The sequence below is a fragment of the Hipposideros armiger genome, unplaced genomic scaffold (genome assembly GCF_001890085.2).
Source record: "Hipposideros armiger isolate ML-2016 unplaced genomic scaffold, ASM189008v1 scaffold_1261, whole genome shotgun sequence".
NCBI classification, from domain to species: domain Eukaryota; kingdom Metazoa; phylum Chordata; class Mammalia; order Chiroptera; family Hipposideridae; genus Hipposideros; species Hipposideros armiger.
The window spans coordinates 98,136-107,293 of record NW_017732611.1 but is presented as its reverse complement, the minus strand read 5'-3'; the positions used below and the strand labels follow the sequence as shown (position 1 = coordinate 107,293).

Genomic DNA, 9,158 nt, shown 5'->3' with positions numbered 1-9,158 from the left:
ATATATATATATATATATATATATATACATATATATATACATATATATATACGGTTTTGATTTTTTAAACCAATGAGTAATTTTATTAACAGAGGTATTTCATTTAAAATGTTTCCTTCTTCCTAGCCCATCTATTGGGTTGTCGGAAAAGTCATGACATATTTTTTCTGTTTTTTGTTGCAAAAATGCGTCATGACTTTTCTGACAACCCAATATAACTTATATGAGTACAGTAACTTTTATGCATGAGTTTCTTTTGAGGATAAGATACAAAATGCAGCCTCTTTGAGAAATAATAATATTTATATAGAATAAAAGAATTAATAATTTCTGCTAACTTGAGAAGACTAGAGTTAAGGTTAATCTTAAATCCACATTTCCAAGGGTGAAGTGATCCATGGTGGGCTGAACCAGACCTAGAGAAAATTATCTGGGCGATGTCCTATTCCTTGTTGCCAAACCTTTTCTTTAGCAATAAATTTCTGTTCTCTGTGAAAGATTAATATTAGCTCCACTCTTCTTCCTCTTTAAAATATATTCCCAGTATGTGGTGAGATGAGATGGGATGAGACATGTACATTGTGAAGCTTGATACAACTAACTGCTCTTTAACTCTTCATAGAAGTAGATAACTGCCTGCTTTAACCCACTTGTGTATCTTAAGACTGGAATATTTTAGATTCTGCCTGGCCATAGGTCCATGAAAGTATTCTGCAAATTTATAAATGCAATTTTGAAAGCTATTTCCATTCAGTGTTTGAAATCAGTTTCAAAGACTCTTTTATGTATTTTGGTATCAAGTTTCAGAACAAAAGAGGAAGCTGCTCTTTAAAAAAAAATGAACAAAGATACAAATTTACTAACATTCCAGGAAGAACAAAGAATCCAATTGATGTTGAAAAACACCCTCTAAATACTGTGGGTCATCATGAGATACTAAATGAGTCATGTGACACAAAATGAACTTTTTTTTAAATCACATTAAAAACTTCTTCTGGTATATCTGGAAATTTAGATATCATATGACAGTATAAGGTTTCAATTATATTATTCCCATTTTAAATTGAGTGTGTAGTGATTTTAAAGTCCAGTATAGGTTTATACATGTTGATAGCTAATAAATCTATATACCATTAAAAAAATAAGAGTCACCAAAACTCTTAGAACTGATAAGTGAGTTCAATAAAGTATCAGCATACAAAATTAATATGCAGAAATCAGTTGCATTTTTATACACCAATAACAAACTGTCAGATAAATAAAGAAAAGAATTCCATTTATAATTGCATCAAACAGAATAAATTACCTAGGAATAAATTTAACCAAGGAGGTAAAAAACCTGTACTCAGAAAACTGTAAGACATTGAAGAAGATACAAATCAATGGAGGCATATACCATGTTTATGGATAGGAATAATCAACACATTAAAATGTCCGTACCACCCAAAACATTCTACAGATTCAATGCAATCCTTATTAAAATACCAATGGCATTTTTCACAGAACTGGAATAAATAATCTTAAAATTTATATGGAACCACAAAAGATCCCTAATAGCCAAAGCAATCTTGAGAAAGGAGAACAAAGTTGGAGGTACAATGCTACCTGATATCAAACTATACAGGGCTTCAGTAACCAAAACAGCATGGTACTGGCATTAAAAATAGACACATAGATCAATGGAAAAGAATAGAGAGTCCAGAAATAAACCTATACCTATATGGTCAGTTAATCTATGACAACACTAATTCGAAAAGCTATATGCACCCCTATGTTTATTGCAGTATTATTTACAATGCCAAGATATGGAAGTAAACTAAATGCCCATCAATAGACAATTGGATAAAGAAGGTGTGGTACATATTTACTATGGAATATTACTCAGCCATTAAAAAGAATGAAACTTTTCATTTGTGAAAACTTGGATGGTCCTAGAGGTTATTATGCTAAGTGAAATAAGTCAGACAGAAAAAGACAAATATCATATAATTTTACTTATATGTGGAATCTAAAGAACAAAATAAATGAACAAAAAAACAGAAAAGACTCATAGATACAGAGAACAAACTGATGGCTGCTAGAGGGGAGGAGGTTGAGGGGCTGGGTGAAAAAGTTGAAGGGATTAAGTGCAAATTCGTAGTTACAAAATAGTCACAAGTATGTAAAGTACAGCATATAGTCAACAGTATTTTAATAACTATGTATGGTGCCAGGCTATGTATGGTGCCAGGTGGGTACTAGACTTACCAGGCAGATTACCTCATAAATTATATAAATGCCTAAACACTATGCTATGCACCTGAAACTAATATAAAATAATACTGAATATCACCTGTAATTAAAAAATAAAAATTAAGTTTAAAAAATCTATGACAAATAAGGCAAAAATATGCAATGGGATAAAGACAGTATCTTCAATAAATGGTGTTGGGAAAACTGGAAAGATACACTCAAAAAATTCAAATTAGAACACTTTCTTTTCCCCGTATACAAGATTAACTCAAAATGGATTAAAGACTTAAGTGTAAGAACCAAAACCAAAAAATTTCTAGAAGAAAACATAGGCAGTAAACTCTTTGACACTGCTCGTAGTAATATTCTTTTAGATATATCTCTTTGGGCAAGGGAAATAAATTTTTTTTAAAAACCGGGACTCTATCACTCTAAAAAGTTTTTGCACAGTACAGGAAACCATCAACAAAATGAAAAGATAACCTACTGAATGGGAGAAGGTATTCACTAGTGATACAATAAGGGGTTAATATAAAAAATGTATAAAGAACTCATACACAACTTAACACCAAAAAAAAAACAACAACAAAAACCTGATTAAAAAAATGGGCAGAGGACCTGAATAGACATTTCTCCAAAGAGGACATATACATGGCCAACAGATATATGAAAAAATGCTGAAGGTCACTAATCATCAGAGAAATGCAAATGAAAAATAGAATAAAATATCACCTCACACCTGTCAAAATGGTTATCATCAATGAATCAACAAATGACAAATGTTGACGAGGAAGTGAAAAAAAATGGGAACCCTCATGCACTGTTTGTTCAATTACAAATTGGTTTAGCCACTATGGAAAACAGTATGGAGGGTCTTCAAAAAGTTAAAACTAGTATATGACCCAGCAATCCCACTTCTGGGTATTTATCCAAAAAAATCCAAAACACTAATTTGAAAAGATATATGCCCTCTAATGTTTATTGCAGCATTATTTACAATAGCCAAGATGTGGAAGCAAACTAAAGTGTCCATCGATAGACAAGAGGATAAGGAAGTGGTACATATAGAATGGAATATTACTTGGCCACAAAAAGAATGAAATCTTATCATTTGCAACAACATAGATGGACCTGGAAGGTATGCTAAGTGAAATAAGTCAATGACAAATACCACATGATTTCACCTATATGTGCAATCTAAACAACAAAATAAATGAACAAACAAAACAAACACATAGATACAGAAACCAAAATGATGGTGTCAGATGGGAGGGAGTTTGGGGGGCTGTGTGACAAAGGTGAAGAAATTAAGAAGTACAAATTGGTAGTTACAAAATAGCCATTGATGTGAAGTACAGCATAAGAAATATATCAGCAATACTGAAATACCTATGTAGGGCACCAGATGGGTACTATACTTATAGTAGATCACTTAGTAATTATATAAATGTCTAACCACTGTTCTATACACCTGAAATAATATTGAATATCAACTGTAACTGAAAAATTAAAAAATAAATAAATAAAAATATAACTTTGCAACATTTTCAGAACATCGGCTTATAAATTTCAAATATATAACTTTTCATGGATCTGTGGAAAGTATTTAGATTTTTTTTAAAATAGCAATTGTGAAGCAGTTATCCATTGGAAAAAACGTATAATGACTAATAACAAGCATTAACCTAAATGTTGACTTACTAGAATTAGAATTGTTTTCATTTAAAATACTTGGATTTCAAATATATTGCCTTTATCATTTGCTGTTAAACTATAATGTTAAATATTTGTATTACTATGATAAACAATGATATCACATGATACTTCATTTATCAGGGCTTTTTGTACTGATGGGGGGTTCTTAAAATATTGCTTTGGTAATAAACACAAGGGAAAAGACAAAGAGATGTTTTAAGAGAACATATTGAAGTGGTTATTCATTATAGTGACAAGAGGAAAGTATATGTGAAAAAAATTAGATAGCTCAAACCTTGTTTCAAAATCCTTTAGGAAGTAAGAGTTTCTAGAAATTTGAAGAACACACTATAGGTTCTCTGATTTAATGATTAAAAAGATTGAATATATATTGTAGTGAAAATACTTCATAGTTAAAATATTAATGAAATAGGAAATAAAGCAGTTACCAGTGGAAAATGCACTTATTTAGTATCTGTACATACATTGTCTTTGAGAATCTTGAAAAGTACACAAAAGCAGACTTATGAAAACTGTATCTTTGCCGAGACCTCATTTTCATATTCACACACTAGAATTTTTAAGAACTCATCCTAGCGGTGGATGATGCAAGAATATTACTTTGAATTAAATAGGAATACTGAGAAGCTAAAAGACTAATAGCCTTTAATATTATTTTAGCTTTATAATCCTAAAATTAGTAGAGCAGCCTACTTCAACACAATTTTAAATATGAAAAATAATGCTGTGAATTTAGGATAAGAAATCTGGACGTAATAATTCCCAAGTATTTTCCCTTTTATGGCAAAATAGTCATACTAGAACTTTCCATTTCTCATTCTCTAATTTTTCAATTGTTGAATTTAGTTTTATATAAAATATGGGCACTTTAAATACAATTTATAAATCACTTACCAGGTGCCTGTCTTGAGGAACTGGAGGTCTAGATTTTGTTTCTACAATAATTGTTTAATGGAAGTTTCACTCTGTTGTTTCAGTCAACCAAGATAATCTGTTATAGGCATTAGGAAAGCAAAAGGTGAACTCTGTAGAGCTGTATAAAATTAATGATTAAGCTGTATGAAGTCTGTTCTTATTTTAAACATCAAAGGTTTAAGGTAAGGCTTTTTGTTGTTGCTTGTGGGAGGAAATAGAATGAAAGAAACAGCCCATAGAAAGTATGTAGAATTAACTGCTATCAAATAATTACAAGTATATATAATAAATGAAGGCTTTTTACATTTACTTTTGTTTCTGATTTCAAGTATAAAAGCAAAGTGAAACACAGTTGGCTGTTGCATAGCTCCAGTGCTCCAATTAGAAACCTTCATTTAAAGGCAGTTTATCTGTACCTCTAGAATTGGGCAAGTTAAGACAGGCATGAGTATGCTCTCTGGGTAGGAGCAAAGGGAAAAGGAAATGCAGCCAAGAAAAGCTGCTGCACATTCTGCATCTTAAATTAGGCCTGTACCGTGCAAAGGCAGCTCTGTATTATCACCTTTCCTAGCCACCTGGTCATAGTGGTGACTGGTAAAAATGCCCGTTTCAAGATAGGAAAAACTGGTTTGAGACTCTTGTCATCCATATGATCAAAATACTTCTATGACATGGTTTCTTTTTTATCTCTACATCCTGAAATCATGCTAAATATTCACTGTCCTCTACTTTGCTTGTAAAAGAAGTATACTGTGAGTTTATCAATCTGTGCAACAATGGAATCTGAAGTTGAAACTTCTCATTCAACAAAATATGAAGATGTAAATATTTTATATTATCATCTTCTGTGAACATCCCAAACACATATTTTCTTGAATCTAATGGGAAAATCTAGATTAAGATTTTTTTCTTATAGTCTGCTTCAGAGCAGAAACCAAGAAACAACCCGAATCTCACATTGCTGCAGAATTATAGGAAGGCAAAACAACTGAAGGCAATTAGATAGTTTTATAGATTAGTCTGAAAAACAAGGGAAAAATATACCTCGTTTGCCTCCCCACATGTCTTGCAACCAGAAAATCATCCTCAGGCTCTTAGTATGCCCCCATTTCTGCCCTTTGCAGGAAATTGGAGATTTATGATCTAGAAAAATTGCACTAGAGGGATACAGCTTTAGAGTCACTAGATATAGCCGAAGAAAGTGTGTCATAATGAAAACAAGAAATTTAAGTGATGAAACCCTTTCAGTTAATTTGATTGAAGTATGGAGTCCACTTAATTTGACCTCATGGGAAAGAGCCAGGGAAATAATCAACTTGACTTCAGTTTTCCTCTTCCCTCAGATCGCCTGCCAAATAGAAACTGGATGGTCCACAATCCTGTTGATGTAATCTACACAAATCAGCCTCCCAGTGCACAGTCCAAGATGGAAAATGGTAGACAATGAATCTGAAGGGGTAAACTAATGATATCCAACACTCGTTCCATGTTTCAAAGGGAACACCCTAACCAAACCCTAATTATTATTTTTCTAAAAATCATTGTCAATTTGGTGAAACAATATTTTAAATATTTTTGTGGAGATACATTTTATAAGTAAATATTCTCTTAGGAATAAATTTTACAAACTTGCAGAACCTATGTTTATGAAGGCATGTACATATATTACATAAATTTGACTATAGACACAGAATATAAAAACAAAAATCAAGATTGAAACGAATGAAAGGAAGTGCTTTAGTCTAATGACAGATTATACATAGAAAAAGACTATGATTTTTTGAGGGAGGGTACTGCATTCGTGTACCAGGGGTGCAAAAAAAAAAAGTATACACATGACTTGTACTCATCTTTTGTTATCGGTATATATTGAGTATTACAATTTTAATGTTTTTTTCCTTTCTTAAAATGTGTATACATTTTTTGGCACCCTCTGTATTTCAACACTCTCTTGGCTCTCACAAGATTGAAACTATTGGCAGGATATCTCAAAGTGTAGATTTCTAGTTCCTCATAACTATACTAGCTTTTGTAGTATATACTATGGATGACATTTAAGGTGTGAATCAATTTGATGTTTTCATCATGGTCCAGCAGTCTCAAATGTTCTGATACTTTGAGCCAAACATTGGGAATATCAGAGGACTCAATGTGAATACTGTGTGATGAACTCAGCATTTTCATAAGAACAAAATGAATAACTGACTGAGTTTTAGGTGTCGCAAGGGTTAAGAGTGAAACTGGGAAGTGCTTGAACTCTTCATAATGCAATTTTTTTTCCTGCAAATTTTCAGCAATTCTTATTATGGAAAGCTATAAAAAGATAAGAGAAGACCATGGGAATTGATTATGTTAATGTTGGAAATATTCACTGTCCTCTACTTTGCTTGTGAAAGAAGTATACTTTTCTACCCAATGACTTTGGACTTGGCCACGATACCTTTGGCTCATTCAATGTGGAAGAAGTGAGAACATAGCAATTATGTTTTAAGAAACATGGCATTTTACAGTCTATCTTGTTTTTTTGTGTGTATTTATTTATAATTTTTATTAAATTTACTGGGGTTGACATTGGTTACTAAAATTATATATTTCAAGTGTACAATTCTATAATACATAATCTATATATTTCATTGTGTGTTCACCACCCAGAGTCAGTTCTCCTTCCATTGCCATGTATTTGACCCCCTTTACCTTCTTCTACCTCCCCACCTCCCTCCTTACCCTCCAGTAACCACTAAACTATGAGTTTTTGCTTGTTTGTTGCTTTCAGTTTTGTATCCCACATATGAGTGAAATCATATGGTCCTCAACTTTTTCTGACTTATTTTGCTTAGCATGATAATCTGAAGATCCATCCATGTTGTTGCAAATGGCAGTATTTCATCTTTTCTTATGGCTGAGTAATATTCCATTGTATATATTCCATCTTCCGATCCAATTATTTATCTAGGGACACTTTGGTTGATTCCATGTGTTGCCCACCATGAATAATACTGCAATGAACATAGGGGTACATATATCTTTACAGATAAATGTTTTCAGATTTTCTGGGTAGATACCCAGAAGAGGGATTTCTGGGTTCTCGTTTTCTTTGGATAAATACACAAAAGTGGAATTTGTTGAGTATATCTCTTTTTAGTCTTTTGAAGAATTTCCATACTGTTTTCCATAGGGGTGGCACCAGTTTGGAGTCCTACCAACAATGCACAAGGGTTCCCTTTTCTCTATATCCTCACCAACATGTTATTTGTTGACTTTTTGGTAACAGCCATTCTGATTGGTATGAAGTGGTATCTCATTGTGGTTTTGATTTGCATTTCCCTGATGATTAGTGATGCTGAGCATCTTTTCATATGTCTGTTGGCCATCTGTATGTCTTTTATGGAAAACTGATTTTTTTATGTCCTCTGCCCATTTTTGATTGGATTAATTTTTGTTATTAAGTTGTACAAATTTCTTATATATTTTGGATATCAACCCCTTATCAGATGTTTTATTGGTGAATATATTCTCCCATTCATAGGTTGCCTTTTTGTTTTGTTGAACGTTTCCTTCACTGTGCAGAAGCTTTTGTTTGATGTATGTGACAACATGGAGGGATTTAGAAGATATTATGCTAAGTGAAATAAGTCAGGCAGAGGAAGACAAATACTGTATAATTTCACTTATACGTGGAATCTAAAACAAAACAGAACAAACAGACAAAACAAAAACGGACTCATAGAAACAGAAACCAGAGGGATAGTTACCAGAAGGAAGGTTGTGGGGGGATGAGTGAAAAGGAGAATATAGTCAATAATATGATAAGTTTACACAGTGATAGATGATTACTGGAGTTAGTGGGGGTGATCACATGGTAAGTTATTGGAAGTGTAGGATCACTGTGTTGCACACATGAAATTAATATAACCAATATAGGATTGTATACCAACTATACTTAAGTTTTTAAAAAAACGACATTTGCTTCTAGCAATGTGGCTGTGTAGATATTCTGAAAGACAATCAAAAAAGAACAGCTAAGTTCTGGATAAAATATAACTATTGGTGCATTTTTAGGCCTTCTAAAAATAAAGGACATCTCTACATTTCTAAAAATCAAAGAAAAGTTATCTAGAGGAGGAGCTAGCAAACTACAACCCTCAGGCCAAATCCAAATTTCCATTTGTTTTTGTAGATACATTTTTATTTTAACAAAGCAACACACTCATTTGTTTATGTGTTGTCTATGGCTGCTTTCAAGCTAGTAACAGAGTTGAATTGTTGCAACAATGACCATATAATCTGTAAAATAG

General features: G+C 32.5%; 1 protein-coding gene across 2 annotated transcripts in view; it reads right to left on the bottom strand.

Moving 5' to 3' along the window:
- Positions 1-9,158, bottom strand: part of LOC109377025 (sulfotransferase 1 family member D1) — a 48,025-nt gene that overhangs the window by 35,396 nt on the left and 3,471 nt on the right. The window contains exon 2 of one of the 2 annotated variants that reach the window (XM_019633233.1): positions 4,843-4,939. The exons of the other annotated variant lie outside the window; for it this stretch is intronic. The gene's annotated coding sequence lies outside the window, so the exon portion shown is untranslated. The remainder of the gene's footprint in view (positions 1-4,842; positions 4,940-9,158) is intronic. 2 annotated transcript variants of the gene reach the window in all.